The following is a 4600-nucleotide window of genomic DNA, read 5'->3' on the forward strand; positions in this document are numbered from 1 at the left end:
GGATCGCGAGTTCAAAGCCAGCCTCAGCAAAAAGTGAGGAGCTAAGCAACTCAGTGAGACCCTGTCTCTAAATAAAATACAAAATAGAGCTAGGGATGTGGCTCAGTGGTCACATGCCCTTGAGTTCAATCCCCAGTACCAAAAAACAAACAACAACAACAAAAAAGGGGGGGGGTGCTTAAAAACAAAGGCCCTGATGGAGTTACATGAACTGGGTCTGAATCTTGGCTGTATTTATTGCTCTTTGGCTGTGTAAGCTCAGATAACACATTTAACCCCACTGTTCCTCAGTTTCTTCATCTATACAATGGGAACAGTGACACAGACCTTACAGAAAGGCGGTGATGACTGCATATGAAAAGCTTGAGGTACCCCACACAGTATGGGCACACATTCTCTCCCCAGCTTAAAGATCAGGAATGGGATTCTCGACAACTTTGCCAATTATTAAGATAAATAAGAAAAAAATGCACTGAAATGCTCTATAGGCTGCAATGTGTGGAAACATACTTAAAGGATCACTGCTGGCCAAGCAGCAGACTCCAAAATGGCTCTTCAATCAGCAGGGGTAGGGTGGGCTCCCTTTCCACATAAGCCCAGAACCACTGCAGCAGTTAAGAGGCTGGCCTGGAGGTCCCATGCCTCTGGCCCCACTAGAGCTGACATGGGTATCTGCAACTTCCCAGTGGACAAACAGAAAAATCAACACCCCAAAGAAAGAGATTAAAATAACAGGACATCAGGAGCAGTTTTAAGCCCTGGGCTCAACCCATCTCACCGGGCCACCGCCACCGTTCCATACCTCAACCTTCCCCACACTGCCCTGACCCGGCCCACCGTCAGGGCCTCTGACACCAGGGGCTGCAGTGTACTCAGGAGAGATTCGGGTCCAGAGGGAAAAAGATCACACAGCTGGTGGGCAGAACCTGGGCTTTTGGAGATGGCGGCCTCCCCGCAATCCAACTGACCTTGGCCTCAAGAGCTCCAGGCGGCAGCTGTCTTTTAGCTGCACCTGTGCTCGCCAGGGCCGGGCTGGGGCTGGGCCAGGGTTAACTGTGATAGCAACGCCTAAGCAACCGGCACCGGGCTCCGCGGGGCTGAGCCGAGCATCTCGCCGACTCCTCGCGGTCTCCTCCGAGTGGGCGCTCGCTGATCTCACGAGAGGAAGGGCTTGCTGCGGCCAGGCTAGGGGGGACCCTGCCCGGGCTCTGGGGCCTTGGCTTCCCTCCTCTACTCCGACCCGTGCCCCGCCCAGGTCCGGCCGGTGCACGGCCCGGGGACACGCACGTGGGGCCGAGGCCAGCACGCGCCGGGTCACGTGACGACCGGGGGCCTCAGGGCGCCGAGGCAGTTGGGGGTCCGGGCCTCCCCGCACCCGGCGGCCGCCTCCCCTCCGCCCCGCCTCGCGCTACTCACCCCGGGCGGGGGCTCCCGGGGCTGGGAGAAGGGGACGGGGAAGAGCGGGTGAGGGCGGCGGTGAGGACCCTCGAGCCCGCCGCAGCTCCGCCGGTCCACCAGACGCGACACCTCGCGGCGCGCGCTGCCTTTGTCCGCACACGTCACTTCCGGGCGCCCGGGGGCGGAGCCATGCGCAGCCCCGCCCCGCGGCCAGCTCACCCGGTCCCGCGGGCTGGGACCTAACCTTTTGCCTGCGGGGAGGAAATCCCCGCCTTAAGGACTGAAGGCCGCAGCGCTGGTCTCCCCCGACCTCCGCACGTGCTCCAGTTTAGTCGGAGGCTGCCAGGCTGGACTTTAAAAACGAGTGACAGGGGTTTTCCACTGGGAAAAAAGGGGGGGAAGGGCCACTGGTGCTCACCCATCTCCATTACCATCTTAAAATATATAAAAAAAAAAGAAGGAAAAGAAAAACACTTGGTTGTGCCAGGGACCTGCCAGCCCAATATACATTACAATTCATGGACTTTCCATTCCAAAAACTTTGACCTTCCTTAGGACCCTCCATTCACAGAAATTTTGGAGGGATCTTTCCGTGTTGGAAACGTGAACTTGCAGGTAGGTAGACACTGTTAACCTCTCCCAGCGTCAATCTCCTCTTCTGCCAGATGAATGTAATAATTACTAGACTTCCGATGATATTGCACCATGTGGGATATTGCACGTCCAGCCTTCAGGAAATGGTAGCTGTTATAATGACAATATTCATCTTAAGTAAGTTCATTTCCCTCAAAATAACATCTTGATGTTAGATTTACAACGCTTTCCTCTCAGCTGTGCACACAAGAAGTGCTTAAAAAGTGTGTTTGCTTTAATGCAATGAAAAGTGGGGAGTGCTGAAAGTCCCACCTGCCATTAAGTCCCCTAAATCTGCTTATGTACATGTTTCGGGGGATCCCCTCTAGTCTAGGCCACTCCTGGTTCTCCTGGTCTGGGCCCCTCTCTCAAGCTTCATTTTCCATGTTTCTGGAACAGATCCTAGGCAATTTTGATTGCTGGAGGTGTCTAAAATCCTTTTTTTGGGAGGTAGCTCTAATCCAAGCTCTCACATGCCTCAAAATCCACCCATACTGTATTTCCTGGCAATGGAAGAGAATGCCCTTCTCCACACTCAGGCTGCAAGCCATTTCCAGGTATAACCAGCCCCCTGACCTCAACGCTTCTCACATGTCTGAATTTCCAAACCTAGCACATAGTAGTGGCTCAATAAATGTTTTGCAGACTGCAAGGGTTAGAGGACGCATAGAAACCTGCAGGGTTTCTGTTCTCGAGACTAAAGGCTCAGGGGTCACTCTAGTTAAACTGGGCTAACTGGGCTGCACGAAATAACCACACAAGAGACACAAATACCTTTTTCTTTGGGGTAGCTGTGACGGCTCCTCTGACCTTAAGGGTCCGCAGAAAGAGAGAGAGCGAGAGCACGCGCTGACCCCTTTTATTGAGGAGAAGCTATTCAAATGAGGCAAGGGGTCAGGTTTCAGGGGCTGAGTATCTTCATGATGTCCACTGTCAGCAGGTTGAATGACACCTGGGTAGGCCACACCCAAGGGCACAGTAAGAGGAGGGGACACACACAAGGCACTTCCATGGAAGATTCTACCCTAAACAGGGCAAGGGGTTATATTACAAAGGAACAGGTGAGCATAGCTTCACCCATGGGGCTGTAGCAAGACACACCCATTTCTGTGACTGAGCGCCTCAGCACCCAGCTGGGGAGTGTAACTCAGTCACTCGTAAGGTTGGCCTCCCACAGAAACCATCTAGTTAATGTTCTTTGCCCATTTTTTTAATCTCACACCTTTTAAATAAATACAGACATTTCTGTCTCTCCCGCTTGATATTCCAGCTTCCAGAGGAAACATGCCTCTCCAAACCTAGCCAAGGAGCTTTACAAACAATGGATTACAGCCTGGGTGTGGTGGCGCACACCTGCAATTCAAGCTGCTGAGGAGGCTGAGGTGGGAGGATTTCAAGTTCAAGGCCAGCCTTGGCAATTCATCAAGACCCTGTCTCAAAACTGAAAAATAAAAAGGGCTGGGGATATAGTTCAGTGGCACAGTGCCCCTGGATTCAATCCCCAGCGCTGCAAAAGAAATAAAGAAAAAAGAAAATGGAGTACATCTTTTCGGATGTCTCCTCCAGGTGGATGCCCTGTAATTTGGATGACAGTCATTTTCAAGTTATAAAATTATAACATGCCTGTAAAATACTTGCCTAAACCATATCTTGTACAATATCATGAATTTCCTCCCTGCCCTCTCCCAGCCAAGAGTCACAGATCGGTCCTGTCGGTTTTCCCATGGAGCCCTGAGAAGGGAGAAACTTGTTCAGCATCATGTCTCAAAAAGAATCAGGCATGGACTTGAGACTGGTTGTCTGAGTTTCCAGGCCCCCTTATGTTCTGTTCCCATTCCAGGTGGATCTTCCACTTCGGAGCCACCCAGCCAAACATGACCCACTTGGGTTTCCTGGATGTGGAAGGGGTGGGTGACTCTAGACCTTCCCTTCCCTGCTTAGGCCTGGCTGCCCTGACCAGGAGTGCCAAAGCCACCTGTGGCTGCAGCCTGGCACCCAGGGCACAAGGGCCCCGCCCTCTGTCTCCAGGCTTCAGTGCCCACTGTTCCTCAGATAGCCATGGGTGAGGACAAGCGGATCACAATGACTCCGAAGATGCCCAGGAGGCAGCTGGGAGGGGCTGGCAGAGGGACTATGCAGGGGAAGATGGACTCTCCTAAGGACCAGCTTGTTAGAGGGCTCTAACCTCAGGGACTTCGCTGGCCTCACTCAGAATCCCCAGCAGGGTGAGTGTGATGACACCTGGGAGACAGCTTGGGGCTGCCAACAATGTGGGCGTGGGGTGTGGTGGGGAGGGAGTAGGCTCGGAGACCCCCAGTATTAGAACCAAGGGGGTGCCTGAGGCGCTGCCTCCCTAAGGGAATGGGGTTTGTTGTAAATGAGTCTTGGCTTGGGGTGTAGTTTGGTGGGAGGCCCCGGTTGATGCCCAATGCCCCTGCCCCCCAAATTGTCTTAGCTCCACTCCAGACACAGAATCAGAATCTGGCGTGGGAGATGGGGGGAAATTCAGTATATTTTCAGCAAGCTCCCACTGCGGAGGGGTGCCGGTGGGGGGTTCTAATGCACCACC

General features: G+C 53.4%; 1 long non-coding RNA gene across 1 annotated transcript; it reads left to right on the forward strand.

Moving 5' to 3' along the window:
• The first annotated feature begins 1605 nt into the window (after positions 1–1605).
• On the forward strand, positions 1606–3677 carry LOC125614765. Its single transcript, XR_007345328.1, has 2 exons — positions 1606–2013; positions 3302–3677. It is a non-coding gene; the product is annotated as an uncharacterized LOC125614765 (long non-coding RNA).
• The last annotated feature ends 923 nt before the right edge of the window (positions 3678–4600 follow it).

This window comes from Marmota marmota, unplaced genomic scaffold (assembly GCF_001458135.2).
Source record: "Marmota marmota marmota unplaced genomic scaffold, marMar, whole genome shotgun sequence".
NCBI lineage: Eukaryota > Metazoa > Chordata > Mammalia > Rodentia > Sciuridae > Marmota > Marmota marmota.